General features: G+C 53.8%; 1 protein-coding gene across 1 annotated transcript in view; it reads right to left on the reverse strand.

Annotated features, from left to right (window-relative positions):
* The window catches only part of SYNE3 (spectrin repeat containing nuclear envelope family member 3), a 92,115-nt gene extending 75,190 nt beyond the window's left edge, over positions 1-16,925 (reverse strand). The window contains exon 1 of the mRNA XM_019642490.1: positions 16,400-16,925. The gene's annotated coding sequence lies outside the window, so the exon portion shown is untranslated. The remainder of the gene's footprint in view (positions 1-16,399) is intronic.
* Between the last annotated feature and the right edge of the window lie 264 nt (positions 16,926-17,189).

Raw genomic sequence — 17,189 nt, forward strand, 5'->3', positions numbered from 1 at the left:
ACAGACAATATGTAAATGATGAGCTTGCCTGCGTGCCAAAAAGTTTGTTTATCAAAATAGGCGGCATTTGGCCAGTGGGCTGTAGTTTGCCAGTCCCTGCTGTGCAAATTATGCAAGAAACTGTGTCAGAAAAAATGAGGATCTGAAGAAACATGGAAAAAAAAAGGAAAGAGCCCTCTTGAGCAGTGGAATCAGTTTTTTAAAGTCCAATTTCCTTAAGGTGGTAGTAACAGTGTTTTTAAAAATTAAAGGACTTTAAGGACTTTAAAGTTACATACATTGTAAGAACAAGACATTTCACCGTTCTACTAGACTTCCAAAATAAGTTCAAATGAGTGTAATTAGTAGTATTAATAAAGCCCAGGTGTTCACAGTATGCTCTACAGGAAAAGTAGAGACTTTGAAGTATGGACAGTCTGAGACTGAATCTGGCTTCTCCATCTACTACTAGCTGTGTGACCTTGGGCAGGTTCATTAACGTCTCTGTTCCTTGGTTTCCTTGCTTGTAAAGTGAGGGTAACAATGGCACCAGCAAGCACACAAAGGCCTGGCACTGAGCCTGGGGCACAGTGAGGGCTCCACGTGAAGAAGCGCCTCTTGGACCCACACGGGTCGGATCCTGCTGACTCTGGGCCGATGTCATCACCAGGAACAAGGCCGATAGAAAACCCCGCACTCTTTCCTTTCCAGCTAAGGAAAAAGCTTTCCCTTGGTTTTCAGGTTTGGTTTATAAAACGACACAGAATGAGTTGAACCTCGCCTTTAATTATTAAAAGGCACTCCAGCTGTGAGAAGCACAGCCCAAGGAAGGCAAGGTTGATTCCACATGGGAGTTCTCGCTCGAAGGGAGCGAGTTCTCGGGACTGGACTCCCTGAACCCCTGGAGAGACCCACGGCCCTGCAGAGCCAAATGCATGCCCAGCTCCGGAGAGCCCAGGAACCAGGTGCTTCGAATCCTTCCTGAGAAATCTGCCAGTCTTGCAGGAAGCAGGGGAATCAGAGTCCTCTCAGAAAGGGGCATTTCAGGGCTCAGGGTCAAGGCCCTTTCTGACATAAACCCTCCAGTGTTCCACAGCTGCCACCCAAGAAAGTTAATGATGCTTCGCAGGACAGTTGAAGTCCGTTATCCATCGCTGCAGCCTTACCTCCTACCATTCCCACCCCCCTTTCCCTGGAACAGGGGCTCCCTGGGGCTTTTCCATCCATGTTGCTCTTTGCCTGGCTGCATTTACCCATTAGCTCTGGTGCCACTGCCTCCAGGAAGCTCTTTAGGATCTTTCAGAGGATAGATGGCTTGGAACTGACATTGCTAAGTACCTACCAGGTGTCAGGCACTGTGCTAGGTGTTCGTACACATCAGCTCATTGAGGTCTCTCATCCACTGTTAAATAGGAATGATTGTCTTTTTTTTATAATCAAGGTTCAGAGTGGTTAAGTAACCTGCCCATGGTCACATTGCAAGTAATCCTGCGACCTCGCTCTCCCCAACAGTCCCTTAGCAGAACCCAAGAGGTTTAAAATCATCCCCATTTTGCTGGAGGGCACGGTGATGTCCACTGAGTTATCTAGAAGAGTCCGTCCTCTGTATCACGAACCCCTACTTTGTATCTGGAAGCCTTAGAGCACCCCTGAAGCCTTCCCTCCAGGAACCTTCACCTTCTTGGAGCCCAAGGTCTCTTGGTAACAGGCTGTGCCGATTATAATTAGCACTTGCGGGTTCCTGCCAGGGCTTGGAGACGCCAGATTTACAATGTGTCTGTGTGACAACAAGGGCATCCCGCCTGGGGACTGACTTTTGTTCCTCGGCTCACTGGGGTAGCAACATGAGGGTGTTACCAGCAGAGGTGGGCAAAATCCTTGTGGACTCAGAGATGCCGTCCTGCTCTCCCAACCTCGGCACCAGAGGCAGCCGGCAGCCACAGCTGGCAGCAGGGAGAAGCCGTCCCCTGGGGCTCTGGGGAGTGACAGGTTTCCCAAGCACAGGACGGTCCTGCCGATGAGGCTGCGTCCTCCCTCCTGAGGGGCCTGTGTCTGGGCCCGAGCTCAAGGACAATGCTCCATTGTCGTGTGTGGAGCTTGGAAGCTGCCCAAGCACTGTCACCCTTCTTCCCCCTTGACCCTCTCGGACAGGACCACTGCCAGGGCCCGTAGGGAGCTTCACCCCTTTTCCACCGGAGAACCCAGCATTCCCAGGTCCCCCCAGCAGTCCCTTAGGAGAGCCCATGTCCCTTCCTGCTGCTGCCCTGGAGAGGTCACGCACCCAGCTGGGGGAGAGGGGTGGTCGGCATGTACGTAAGCCCGTTCTTTGTACTCCCAGCCCAGGGGACCGTGGGGGACAGACACACACTCAGCTTCCCACGCCGTGCACAAAACACACTGGACTTTCTCAAATGTGTTTTCTCTTCCTCACACACAATGCCGGCTTTGATGGATTGCCTTGAAGGGACTGATGGCTCACGTGCTGTGCGTGAAAGGCAAAAGCCCCGTCCCCGAGCTGACCACACTCCGGCAGGGCTGCCACCAGCCAGGGAAAGGTGCATTCCTTCAGCCTCCCTGGGAAGGACGCCCATGTGCTGGGCCTGAGCCATTTCCCCTCCAGGAAGGGGCAGCCTCCACCCTCAGCCAGCAAGCAGGGGAGCCCCTGCTTGCACCTTTGCATTGTCTTCCACCACACATGACCTTCTCATATGGTCTTGTTTACTTTTCACCTGCTTGTTGAATTTAGATGATTACAGATCCTTCTATAATGTAAGTTCCCTCGGAGCAAAGGCTGCCAATCATACCCACTACTCCCATCCCACTGCCTAGGACAATGCCTGGCACACAGTAGGCGCTTGGCGAGGAGTTGTTGAGTGAATGAATGAGTGCCTCTCTATGTGTTCAGCCATTCATTCATTCCTGCGAGAATCTTTACGGAAACTCCAGGTGCCAAGCGCAGAAGAGAGAAAGCTAAGCCTGGGACCATCCCCTGAGGAGCGCACAGTGCATGGAGGAGAAAGATACACAAAGAAGTCCGATGAGAGAGCAGAGTAAGGTCCAGCTCAGAGGGACACAGCAGTGGTGGGCGATGCTCTGCTTGTGGTGAGGGACGGCGAGTCACATTGGAGGGGCCACGAGACGGAAAGGCATGCAGAGAAGGAACAGCACGTGCCAAGTGGCCAAGTGTGAACTAGCATCTGAGTGATTCGCCCCAGCATGGAGGAGACAAAGGTGGGAACCCTCAACCCCGCACCCATCCATCCATCAGCACTTATGAAATGCTCTGTGCTCTGGGAAAGGCAGGGGTTGGCCTGAGGCCAAGCGTGGTTTCTACCTTTAGGGGGACATCAGACTTGGGGGACATCAGAGTCAGCGAGTCTTCCTGCTCAGGGGCTCTGGGAGCACAGAGGAGGGGCAGTCAGGTCTGAGGGTGACCTGAGGCCCAGGGGAGCACTGACCCATTACATGGTCCCCCTGTGACCCAGACTGCCCAAAGCCATGGTCAGAGTGGCATGATGGTCACCTAGGGTGACCAACTCCTCAGGGTTTGCCCAGGACTTTCCCAGTTTTAACCCTGAAAGTCCCGTATCCCAGGAAACGCCTCAGTCTAGAGGAAACTGGGAACAGTTGGTCACACCCATTTCCACCTTCATGTCCTGTCTCAAACCCGCCCCCTATTCCTGACACCCCCACCTCCCACCCCAACTTCTCAGCCACTCACAGGTGGGGGCTGGGTGTCCAGCAGTTTGTGTCAAGAGCAGCTTTTCCTCAGGTAACCGAGAGGGAGGTGCTCCAGGTTACAGACAGGACAGCAGACCCGTGAGTCTAATGTCTGCGTGTCCTCCCTGCTCTGGTTAAGTCTTCACACACGTGCAAGGGGTGTGGAAAACACTGGCTGAGCCCACCTCCCCCTACTCGGCCCCTCACCGCAGCAGCTGCAGGCTCCAATCCCGGCACCATGTCCCTTGTCTGAGCTTTATCTCCCAAAGCCTCTAATCCAAGGTCAGGCTTCCCCCGCACCTTCCTTTGTGCATGCAGAGCGAAGCCCATTGTAGGCACCCAACTACCATGGGCTGGGCTCTGGGCAACTAATTATGATATTTCATCCCATTACACAGATGGGGAAACCAAGGCAAAAACTAGTTAGGAACTCGCCTCCAGTATTTGTTTCCCAAGACTCTGATGATTCCATTCTTCAAAAGCAGCTACCCTGAATCCTGTTTTCTAGAGTTTTCTACAGCTTTCACCAATAGCCCTGCAGAGACTCAGACACCATAGACGTTCTCTCCCAAAGGGACTCAGAAAAACTTAAGTCTTTCCAGGTGGCCGTTTCCGGGCTGGGGCTTTTAAACCAGAGTTCCGTTCAGAGCAACAAAGTCCTCACGAAGATATTCACAGAAAGTTGTCAGCCTGGCACCTCCCCAGCTGCTGGAGGTCTGTGAGGTCCTCCAAACAACCCTGGTCTCCCCAAGAATTTGAGGCACGGCGTGGAGGAGTTACAAGAGCCTGTCTCCAATGGGAAAGATGCTAATGATTAAATCAACCCTCCCCCAGGCAAGCACCTAGATGAACTAGTTTAAATCTCCCCTCCGGTCCCTTGCAAGGGCATCACACGGCAAGAACCAGGTCTTTCATGTCACACAGTCTTCCAGCTCTATCATTTATTACTAACTTGTGACCTTGGATAAGCTCCGTCACTTCCCTGTGTTTCCTTCTCTGTGAAATGCCAAATAAAAATCTGGCAGGGATAAAGGGATAAAGCAGTGCCACCCACCTGCACTCCTGAACGCTTTATCGAGGTGAGAGGAAATAGCTAACCCGCACGAGAAGCTGCTGTGTGCCAAGTATGCTAAGTCTTTCATTTATTTATTTATTTTTTTTATTGGGGAACGGCCATGGTCACTGGTTACATATTGCTTTCATGCTACAATGGCACAGTTGACTCTAAAGGAGGGCACAGCTCACAGTAGCCCATGGGGGATCAAACCGGCAACCTTGGTGTTATCAACACGACGCTTTAACCAACTGAGCTAACCGGTCACCTCCCCACCCACCCACCTACCACCACCACCATCTGCACTCCTGAACTCTTTATCGAGGTGAGAGGAAATAGCTAACCTGCACGGGGAGATGCTGTGTGCCAGGTATGTGCTAAGTCTCGCATTGATTATTTCATGGATGTGGCAGGCCCCATTATTATGGCCTCTACAGATGAAAGAACTGAGGCTCAGAAGGGCTAAGTCACCTGCTTGTGGCTCCACAGCCAGCACAGGACAAGTCTTCCCCCAGTTTCCTCCCCTCTTCGCCTCTAGACTATTAACATTTGCTGAATGAATGAACCAGCTGATTACGACTAGGTTCTGCTTTAATCAGCAGACACAAGAGTGAGACCTGTTTCAGAACCACTCTTCAGAACTGAAACGATCAGAACAGTGACTTGCTCAAAGCTGCAAGGCCCACCTTCCACCGCAGAGATGGCTTCTTGACTAGGGTGCCTGCCCAGCAATCCAGCTAAGAATGACTGACGTTAACCATTTGAAATGGTTGAAAAAAAATTAAAAATATTTTGTGCCAGAGGATAATTGCATGAAATTCAAATTCCAGTATGCATAAAGGTTTATTGAAACACAGCCACACCCATTCAGTTAGTGTCTATTCAGCTGCTTCCTAGATACAATGGAAGAATTGAATAATTGCCACAGAGACTGTATGGCCCATAAAGCCAAAAACATTCACTATCTGTCCCTTTACAGAAAGAATTTGCCGACCTCTGTGCTAGAAGCTCCAGGGACCAACACTATTTATTGGCTCAAGGGACATACTCTCACCCTAGCCCTATCAGCACAGCTTGCCTTCAGATCTGGGAATTCCAGAAGATTCCACAGTATTCCTTTCGGCAAATCACACTCTGCCCGATACCCAGAATGGGCTGGGCAGGCGGTGTTTTCCAAAAACCCTGAGCTGTGTCTTCAGTGGGTTTGTCCTCTGAAGTTTTCCTTACTTATAGGCCTTTAGGTGTCATTCGCCATTAAGATGAGGTCTTCCCCGCACTGTCAGGGACATGCTGTCGGAGCCACCTACGCAGGGCCCCCACGACAGTGCCTGAATCACGGCTGGATCCTCAATTGGGTTCCACCCTCCCCCAGGAGTCATGGTGTGAACCCTGAGCTAAAAGACATCTCCAGTTAAAAGACAACGGGAACCTCACACAATCACTCAGAAAGCAGGCACACGGGACAGCTCTCCATTGGTAACAGGTGGGTGCCACCGGACACAAGCAGGAAAGCCTGCCGGGGCCAGGCAGGGTCTGTTAACTTCAAGTTCTGTTTGCTGCCCTTCTGGAGAGTTTAAGATCTGGGGGCAGTGAGAGGGGGCCCTTGTGGATCTGAGACATCAAGGCCCCGGGCCAGCACTGCTGGGTGCTGCCCTGGGATGGTGGGACCCTCACTTCCCTCCATGGCCCCGGTTTGCCCATGTGCCAATGGGGGTGCTGGGGCCCTGTGGATGCTGAGATCGTGGTAATTGCATTTGCCAAGTTTATGCAGCGATGTCTCCAGGAAAACAGCCCTGAATCCTGGAGAGGGAGCCTCCCAGGTTACTGTTGTGATTTGATCCGGCGAGGTGGAGACAGGCAAATGCGCTACAACAGAGAGAACCAGCTGCACTGTCGGGGGTGGGGTGGTGGTGAGTAAAGCCAGACTGGGAAGCCCTTTTACGCACAGCCGCCCTCGCATCTGCTAACCCTGGCTCTCCCCTGGGTCTGGGTAGCTGGTATGACTAGTCCTGGGTTATTTTTCCATCTTGTTAGGCAGCCTACAGTGAGTGCCCCTCGGACCACCAGGCCTAGAGGGGCCCTGAGAGGTCATCTAGTTCCATGTTTTCACACTTTGGCCATTTGTGCATCACATCTGGGGACACTCGGATTATTATTTTTTCTCATTAGTTTTACTTTTTTTTAAATTTAAACTTATTTGCTTTAAGAAGAGACGTTTCATCTTTCCCTGAAATATTGGGGTGTCGGAAAAGTGATGACGCATTTTTGCAACGAAAAACATAGAAAAAATACATCATGACTTTTCTGACAACCCAATCAATAGAAAACCAGGGTGAGGCTCAATTGCCATGTTTAGAACATCGTAAGGAATACATGCCGTTTATTTAATGGTACCTGGTGCCCTTGCTAGCTTACACCTGAGGCCTGCTCATAGCGCGAGGTGGGCAAGGGATAGTGAGAGAGCTGTTAGAACCAGATCAGCACCACATGGAGACATTATCTATCCTGACAAAGTCCAGTGGTTCTCAACCATCCCTGTGCATCAATCACCTGGGGAGCTTTTAAAAAATACAGGTAAGTGGCCCCAGGTGCCTCGCTTCACCCGCTGGCCTAAGGTGGGGCCCAGGTGATTAGAAGGGTGAAAAGGACAATGGAGAGGACGATGGAGAAGGAAGTTGCTGTCCCTCTAGACCCTGAGCTGTGGCACCACACTCATCCTGCCAGTTACCAGTGGCCCCGGGTCCAAACTCAGAGGTCTGACCTGGTTTAAGCCCCTGAACTATACGGAGGAGGACCCCAGGCTCAGGGCTGGAAGTAAGACCAAGGGGCCTAGTGTGGTGACATGGACTTTCTTTCCATAGTCACCTATGAAAGGAGAAAGTCACATTGACCATTAGGGATGGTTGGGACCTTGGGAGGGAGGTGAGTGATCAAGGCGTGTGGTCTGCACTCTATACACTCCAATAGAAGAGTCCTCCAAGGGGGACAGGCTTGGCTGGGTAGACTCCGGCCCCTCACAGCCCTTGGACCTGCCGGGGCACAGGCCTTGGCCCAAGAACACCTGAGCCAAGCACTGACTCACCCACAGCTGTGCCAGATTCGAACACTTCAAATGCTGGGGGCAGAGGGAGGCGGAAAGGCTCCAGTGTCACTGGGTCACCTCCCCAGGTTGGGAGTGCCTTGGGAAAGTGGGGGGTGCTCGGAGAAGCTGGGAATGGAAGAGCCAGGACTGCTGGGACCAAGCACCCCTTGGAGCTGGGAACTCCTTGTACATCTGTGATCACATCTGCTCCTGACAGCGACTCTGCAGGGAAGGTGGGACCAGCCCCACTGAACAGGTGAGCTGTCCAGGCCCATGGTGTTTATGTGACTTGCTAAGATCACAGCACAGGTGGCAGAACCAGGGTCCCAGCCCATACCTGTATGATTCCAGCATTCGAGTCTGTCAACCCCACACCTCAGGCCCAGGAGCAGAGAGGAACTCAGCCAAACTATACGGTCTAAGTGTCCTTTGCACAGGAAGACAGGTGACACCTTACTCTGTGGCCTACACTAACAATACTAATGACCCCTTAGCTCCAGGTGGGGGGCTTGCAGTTTGCATGGTCTCACAGCATGGTGAGGAGTGTAGCACAGGTCCCCCCACCTTACAGAGAAGGGAGGTGACACCCAGAAAGACTGTGCCCTCCGACAAAATTAAAGGGTACTTCCTGCACGCCCGCCCCCCTCCCAGCCCTCTGAGCTTCCCTCTTTCTGAGCCATCATCCCCCAGAAAGGGTCAGTCTGTTTAAAGTACTCACATTACCTGCCAGACTCCTTCCACCCACCAGGCACCCTCCTCCCTGTCCACCTCAGCCCATGTCAGCACTTTGAAGGAATGCGGTTGCCCAAGGCAGGAAGCTTCTAGGGCGGAAGAGCCCAGGTTCCATCCACGGACATGTGCCTCTCTGGCTCCCAAACCAAAGTCACTCCAGCGAGGAGCTATGTGACTAAGCCCGCCACTTCCTGTAGGGGACAAATATAGGAACTGTCGGGCCCACCCCCTCACCCCCTCTAAGGGGCGCACCAACAAGCAGGAACTGCCGGGGGCACCTGGCAATGCCACTCTTCCCTTCCAGGCATTCAGGTGGTTTCACCCAGCAGGAAGGGGGGCCAAGAGACACCCCAAGATGGAATTTTTTTAAAAGCGGTTTTCTAAAATTATTTCTGAGGCAAGTTGAGTTTGAAATCAGCAAACAGCTAACTAGGTAAGTTAGGGAAGCCAGGCTCAATTGCTGCCTGGTGCTGAGTAAAGGAACTGAACCTGGCAACTGCAGTTGACTCATATCGAGCCTCCAACCACCAGCTTGTGGTCACCAAGCTCTCGACAGCGAGTGAGCAAGCCGCAGAGGGAGTTCCTTGGAACCAAGGGTGTGGTCAGCGTGGACAGGGTGGGGCGCTCCAGGATGGGCCCCGCTCTGGAAAACCTGTGGCATTCCTGGACCCATGTGACACCGGCCATACAGAAAGGATTTTCTTCGAGGAACGGCCTGGCGGTGTGAGAGCCATTGGGGGTGGCAGAGGAAGAAGTCGATGCCTGGTGAGGGGGCTGAATTCTTGGAGTGAGTCACCCCATCCTGCCCAGTGCACGCCCCGCATGGAAAGGCCAGCGTAGGCTGGTGGTACTGCATGAGCTCTGGTGTCAGATGCACTCACTGCTAAGTAGCTGAGGGCAGGTTACTCCACCTCTCTGCGAAACGGGAGTATCAGGGCACCTCACTGAGTGGTTGTGGGGGTACAGAGAGAAAATGCTGGGAGGGATTACAGCAATGCCAACATTCAGTACGCACTGAACAGATGCTGGCCACTATGATCAACCAGTCAAGGAATGTCAGGTGGCACCTCGTCCACCCCATCGATTTATATGTGCATTCATTCACTTGTTCATTCATTCATTCTTTCCTTCCATACTATGTATTGAGCAGTTACTATGGCGAGGCCCTGGAGACAGGAAGAAAAAAACTCTGCCCTCGTGGAGTTCCCATTCTAGTCGAGGAGACAGACGATAAGCTCAATTGCAAGTAAATAATTTCAAGTAGTGGTAAGTGCTAGAGAGACAGTGAAACATGGTGACAGGATCGGGCATAGTGGTAGGGGTGGGACGGGTGCTGCTGTCTGGGCAGAAAGGTTCCCTGGAGGCTGTGACTATGGGCTGAGATCTGGGTGGGGAGAAGCAGCAGCCACAGAGAGGTCTGGGGGAGGCACTCTTTAGGCAGAGGGAAGCGCTAGGAGGAAGACCCGAGTCGGAAAAGCCCGGTGTGCTCAGGAGAGACGTGAATCCCAGAGAGGCCACGAGGCGTGTTCCAAGTTCCAGGGCTGGCCCCTGGAAAGCCCAGGAAATGGACAGTTCTCCAAGAGGACAGTCCCCCGAAGAGGCCACAAAGGGAGATGACATGTGTCCCACCTTCTCTCCCCAGCATCCGGAAGCCACCTCTCTCCTCTGCATCCTGGGATCTGCCCTGTCCCACTTCCTTCAGGGGTGTTGTAAGCACCAGCAACCCTGAAGTTTGTAAGATCCTATTAATTAAATAATAATAACGATAATAATAACCACCTCTCTCTGGCTGGGATGTGAGATTGAATAATTCTGTATCTCCACCCTCACGGTCACAGTCATGAAAACTGAGAATTCAATATCATGTGTGAAGTGCAATGGGAACCTGGAAACGCACATCACCAGCCCTGTAAGGGGTAGCTGAGGAGGGCTTCTAGGAGGAGGTGCTGTCCAGCACAGTGGGGGGGGGCCAGGGTGGACAGTGGGCAGAGGTGACAGCTGGAGCACAGGTCTGGAGATGGGAAAGGTCAAGCTGGGTTTGGGGCCCCGGGGTGGTGGTGGGGAAACAGAGAGGTAGCCCAGGTGGTAGAGGGACAGGGAGCTTGGGACTTAAACCTCAGAGCAAGAGGAAGCCATTGCTGGCAGGTAGACAGGGAGTCAGTCACCTGCTTAAGTGACCGGGCCTTCCTGGGGGGATGGGCAGATTGTACCTACTGCAAGGGTGTGGTTCTGGGACGAGGGGACCTCCAGACTTCAAGGCACCTTACAGCTCTCCTAATTTCAACCACCCATTTTAAAGGGCAGGAAACAGAGACTGGCCCAGGTGAAGGTCAAAGGCATCTGTGAAACTGCGAGCTCCTCCCATCACCACAGAAAGGCCAAGCTCTTTGAAACAAGGAAAGAGGCTACTACCCCGTGAGTCAGCCTGCAGTATTATTTCAGCAAACGTCACTTGGGAGGGGCTCGGCCCAATTCAGATCCCACATAGAACTCTTGGCTTCATTAGAGGTTAGCCAGTGACAGCGGCCCACCCTATCCCACCCGTGCCTTGGTGATGGCCAGGTGGGCCTGACCCTGAGGGTCAGCCTCCCCCTTGTCATCGAGGTGTGCTGCTGATGACAGATGTTTACGGGGATGGCTGTAAGGAAAAAGAGTACTGGCCCAGGGGCGAAAAGATACTGTCTCAAATCCCCAGGCACCCGAGAAACAGGCCAGTCATTTCTGCTTGCGGAGTCTCAGTTTCCCCACAGGTACAATGATCGGCTCGGATGAGATCATCTCTAGGGCTCCGGCTGGTTCGGACGTTCTTGTTGTCCACTGCAGCTGTCGCTTCTAGCTACTTCCTGAACACAGCACACACACAGCCTCCCCAGGCACACGCAGTAAGGGTTTATTGCCTGTCTCTGAAAGTTCTGTCCCCTCAGGTTCTCACGTATGCCCAGCCCTGAGTGGAGGTATCACCAGCCCCTTCAGACAGATGGGAAATGGTTCCCTGTGCTGCGACTGGCCCCAGGACACAGAGCAAGGCTGGCACCTGGCCCTAGGTCTCCACTGCCCAGGTGAGCACGTGTACCGTGCCCACTGTGCATCAGGAAAACCACCCCCTGAAGCATCAGTCCTGGGATGCCCGCCCTTTGAGCCCCACGACAGGCACCTCTGTAGAGGGAGGGCCTGAAAAACACCTCTAATTTGGGCAAAGCGAAGGTAGCCAGTTATCAAGGGAGCCCTGAAAGCACCGGACTCAAAAATGGGATGGATGTCCCCTCATCACAGAGCAAGCTCCGTCGTAAGGAGGGACGCACAGCAGTCGGAGCCATTGGCCTGAAGGGCCAGCTTGCGATCTGACTGCTGAGAGGACACCATCCTATGACCCTTGACAACGGCATGTCCCCATGGCCCACCAGGCTGGGCTGGGCTGCCAGGAGTTGCAGTTTCTGGAGAGTGAAGGATGTGTTCACAGTACAGCTCACTTAAAAAGCAGTTCCCTCTTGGGGTGAAAGTCCCGCTCCATCACTACCTGCTGTGTGATCTGGGGCCAGACATTGAACCCCTCTGAACCTGTTTCCCCAACTGAAAAACAGGTATGACACTAAGTCGTTCTGATAACTTGTAAATGTGTCAAGCCTGCCCTGGAAAGCATAGGAGTACAGCGGCTCTCCTGAGGGGCTTTCTGCAGGAAAGGAGAAAGCGCTGCTTGTATATTTCCTTTCACGATGTTTCCGTTCATGTACGTTCGGCTAATGTGCAGTCATCTCATGTGTTAGCTCTCTTCTGCCTTTTTCAAATTAAAATGATCACATCAGTTTAATCTCAGGTATACCACCCGAGGAGTCGGTGGCCCTGGTCACATGAGTAGCATGCGTGTGGCAGGTGGTGTACTGATGAGCGTCACGCAGGTGTGGCAGCCCAGAAGAAACCGTCTTCCCTACCTGTGTGCCCTAATGTTGTCCTTGGCCAGGTCACTTCCCTCACCATAAAATCCCCAGGTTGGTCCAGGTGACCTGAGGTCCCTCCCAGCTCAAGCATGCCAGGATTTTCTGATTCAGAAGCAGAAATCATTAGGCCAGGATTTAAAAAACACTCCTGTTGAGGATCTGAGCTCCAGAGTGTTAGTATCTTCTTGTATGACTTCCAAAGAGGGGGATTACTTCATTTCAATGAAAAATCGTGTCTGTTATGCCACAGGATTTGTCTGTTTGATTTTTTAAATCCGGCCCGATTAACATTTGAATCTGTGGGCAGAGTCTGATTTTCTAAGACAGCTTTGTGGAAAATGTTCCATATTATCTTTTAATTTTATTTGTAGGTAAGATTTGAGATATATATATATATATATATGTAATATATAATGGAATATATATAGACTATATACAATGTTTCTATACTCTGTACATTTTATTATATATTAATATATATACATAGTATATATGCATATCCTATTTGTAAATGATGAAGCATAAAAATATTTTTTAAATAACACCCACGAGCCCATCACTCAAAAGAGTATAACGGATCCCTCGAGAGTGGAGTAGGCTCCTCCCTGATCCTATACCCTCTCACCCACCAAAGATAAGCACCTGACTTTGTACTTACAAATAATTACGAGGTGAATTCCTTACTCACCACCCCCGCCCCATGACCCTCTCAATCCCAATCTCCTTACACCCTCACCCATGGTGATATTTGACTTTTATTTCAGGTAATCCACCTTTTTGCCTCTCACCATCATTTTTACTTCTCATGTATGTATTGCTAAACAACTCATTATTGTTTTGAGCTTCATTGTTTCCTTAGCAGCTCTCTGCTGAGTCTTTCTATGCATTTCGGGGTCACTGGGACTCCCTCCACCTAATCTGCAGCCCAGGCAGAGGTGCAAGCCACACCACATTGTCACGATTACACTGGGAGGATTAGGGATAATAAAAACCATGATAATGCCTCTCTATGGGTGTGTCCCCTCTCTATGAGCTTCCTCAATTGTCTCATTTATCCTCTCAACAACTACACAGGGAGGTGTTGGGCCTCTGATCTCCATTTTAGAGATGACAAAATTGAGGCTTCGGCTGCTAGGACTGTCCCCTAGCTGCTCCCCAGCTGCTCCATCACAGGACACCACCCCTAGGTCCTGAGGCAAAGATCCTCCAGTGGCTAGGGAGAAAGGGGAGTGTCACAGACACTTCCCTAACTTCTATCTCTCCCCACAGTCTCCTCTCTTGGAGACCCAGTTAGGCTAGTTTTAGATGTTACAGAGGAAAAAAATGTTTGGAACCCAGCAAATGCCAATGTCTGAATGATACCCAGCATCCTGTCAGGACTGTTCTCCCAGTGATTAATGTATAACGTTCAGTGATGATCAATGTATAATGTCCTTGTACTGTCTGGGGCAGGCTGTGTGGTGTCATGTAGACCCCTGAGTTCAAATCCAGCCTCTACCACTGCGGCCTCCCCTGCAAATGGGCCCACAATGGCAGCCTTGCCTGCTGTCAGAATCATAGGAGGTAAGAGACAGGAAATGCTTCGTAAGTGCCCATGGACACATGGAGTGCCCCTGCAGGCCCCTCTCAAATCTCTGCCTGGGTCAAGGACCAGCTTTCAGTGCTGGAAGGGCTCTGAGAGAGAAAGATGACCCAAGGCTACCCACCATTTAACAGACATGGGGACATCAAGGTAGAGAGGGAAAGGGCAGCGCTGAGAGGGAGGGAACTCAGGTGTCTCACCCAGGCCACAGCACCCCAAAACTGTGACAACCGCTCGCGTGTGCTGTGTTGACACCATACAAAGTGATGTTCATGGACTGTCTCATTTAATGCATATGGTACCCTATGATGCAGGTGCCATGGTTAGCCCCTCTCAGGGGGAAGGACATTGAAGCTCTGAAAGGTGAAGTGATGTCCCCACCATCACACAGCTAGGAAAGGGCTACAGCAGGACTGAAGCCAGGCAGCCCGACGTGGCCACTCCCATCTAATAACTGGCAACATGAGAGGCCCCGCTGCCCACTGGGCTTCCATGGGCTCCAGATGTTTTGGAGGCTATGCTGACCTGCCCAGTCTTGCCTCCTCAGAGTGGAGGTCACCATGCAGCCAAGCCAGGATCTCCCAGCTGCCCCTGCCCCAGGTTTCTGCATCAAGAGGCAGAGAGGCAGCCCAGGCACCGACAAGTCCACAGCTGCTACAGAACATGCAAAGCACCTGGGCTAGAGGGTTGTTCCCATGGAGACAGAAGGAGTGCAGGGTGCCTACAGGGGGCCAAGGTCAGTCTGCACCCTGATGCACAAACCTGAGCCTGGATTCCACCACTCCCCTCAGTGCCACCAGCAAATCCTTGGGCCCTCTTCTCAGGATCCCCAGAAAAACGTGAGTTCCAAAAATAAGCCTCCCCAGTCCACTCCCCGCTCCAGCTGCCCTCAGAGGGGCCTCTCTAGGCTGAAAACTATGCCCGGGGGGCCAGCAGGCTTGGCACAGCTGTGGCTGCTGGCTTGCAGAGTGCAGTCCTGCCTGAGAAATGTGCAGACCCACACGTGTCAGAGAGCCGCTGTGCACGGTTACAGGAAACAGAGCAAAACAGCCTGTTGGCACTGGCGCCCCTCACCCCTCCCTCCTTCCAGTTCCTGAACCCCGCTGCCGGTTGGTTGGCTGCCTCAGCTGCGTAGGAGGTATGGTCGGCCCTTCAAGGGAGTCAGGCTCTGTTCTGGACTGTGTGGCTCTGGGTAAATCACTCCCCCTCTCTGGGCCCGTTTCCTCTCCTCCCCAGTAGTTGAAGGAGGCTTTCCCGCCAAACTTAGAAGGGCCGGGGTTTCTGGGAGAACAGTCTTTCCCCCACCCCCTACCTTCACTCACGTGGGATGGGGCATGCCCCCTGGGCATGTAGGGCTCCCCCACTGGCAGCCCGTGGCTGGAGAAGGCCCTAATTAGTGCTGAAGGAAGTTAATTAACCTTTCAGAGGCGAAAGAAACCAGGAATCTGGGAGAGGGTGCCAGGGCAGCCATGGGCCAGTGCTTCAGGGCCGAAGCGATAAAATAGTACCATCATGGTCACCCCATCCCAGCTGGAGCTCGCTGTCTTAGCGTTCTGAAGCAGAGGTCCGCTGGGCTGCCCGGGGCGCTCACTCACTGCTCCTGGGCGGAACACTGGGCCACAACCTCCAGGTCCACTGTTCGGAGTCAAGACCTGAACACCCTAAGAGAAGTCGGCATCCATTTGGGGCTTCCTCAGGCCTTGCAGGAGACCTTTGCTCCCACTACCCCCTCCTTTAGCACCGGGAAGAGGCTCAGAGAAGCTGAGCGTCTTGCCCGAAGCTGCACAGCAGGAGGTGTCTGAATGAAACCAAGCCTGCTAGAGGAGACTTCCCCTCCCTACCGCCAGCTCTGGGCTTTCTCAGGCACTACGGAGCGAGATCGTGGTCGCCAGGAGCGGGTATTTCTGCCTGTGTTTACTGCCCAGGCCTGGGACACGCGGCGGCGGGAGCCCGCGGTTGACAGGTCAGCTCGCCCCAAGCGGAGGCAGAACGAAGACTGGAGACGGCGCCTGGTCCGCCAGGGACGCGCTGCCCAGGGTTTAGAGGCGTTTGCTTAGGGGACCAACCTCCAGGGTTGGGGAGCGGAAGGACTCGGGGATTTCGCAGGCGGCAGGGAACCGCTGGGTTTAAACTAAAAATACCCGCCCGCTCGCAGCTGTCACGCCAGGGCCCCCGCCCCCGCGCCGGGCGTGCTTCCCCAGGTCCCCTCGACTTTCAGCGACCCTGATCCCTAGGGGACACGTCAGGGCTGGGCCGGGGGCTGAGGTCCCGACCCCGAGGCCCCCCGCCCGGCCTCCCGGCCGCGGGGCACTTACCCTCCCCGGAGCGTGCAGGAGCGGGTCGCCGCCGGCAGTTGGCGCGGAGCAGCCCTCCTCCTCCCTGCGTCCCAGGCGGCTCCAGGGGGCGGGGCCGGGGCGGGGCCGGACACACGCCCCCCCGCCCCGCCCAGTCCCCGCCAGGAGCCTAAGTGGGAGCCGCCCTAGGGCCCAACCCGAGAGAGCGCTCCCGGCTCCGAGCGCTCCGCGGAGGCCCAGGTGCCCAAGCTCAGCTCCTCCGGAGGGTTCCGTATGCAGAGCCCCCGGGCGGAGGGAGCATGAGGGGCCTCTTCCCATCCTGGACCTCCGCCCCGCGCCCAGGGCTGCCCCTTCCCGCCCGGGAGCCGCCCGGAGCCCCGGCTGCCTGCCTGCCTCCGCCCGGTCTCATCCTCCCCGTTGGCGCGGAGCTGCCCCTCCCCTGGGGAAAGTGGGATCTGGGGAGAAGGCTCCTCTGGGCGTCCGACTTGGGCAGAGGGCTCAGCGGCTGGCAGGATTGCTCTCTCAGAACCGGGGGGCGGGGGGGGCAAAGGCAAGGGCGCTCCTCCCGGGGCGCGAAATCCAAGAAGGAAGTGATACCTATCACCCGGCCTGACAGTCGGGGCGCCCCATCCGGTCCCTCCCACCCCCACAGCCCTTGAAGCCGCCAAGCACGGGAGTCTCTAGGCTCCAGGCTCGGATGGGAGTCCCCAGGATGCCAAAGAGCGGAGGCGTTGCGGGGGGTGAACCACAAGGAATGTGACTCCTCCGCCTAATCGGAACCTCCCTCAAACCTAAGGCCCGAGAATGTGCC

The sequence above is a fragment of the Hipposideros armiger genome, unplaced genomic scaffold (assembly GCF_001890085.2).
Source record: "Hipposideros armiger isolate ML-2016 unplaced genomic scaffold, ASM189008v1 scaffold_69, whole genome shotgun sequence".
Classification (NCBI taxonomy): Eukaryota; Metazoa; Chordata; class Mammalia; order Chiroptera; family Hipposideridae; genus Hipposideros; species Hipposideros armiger.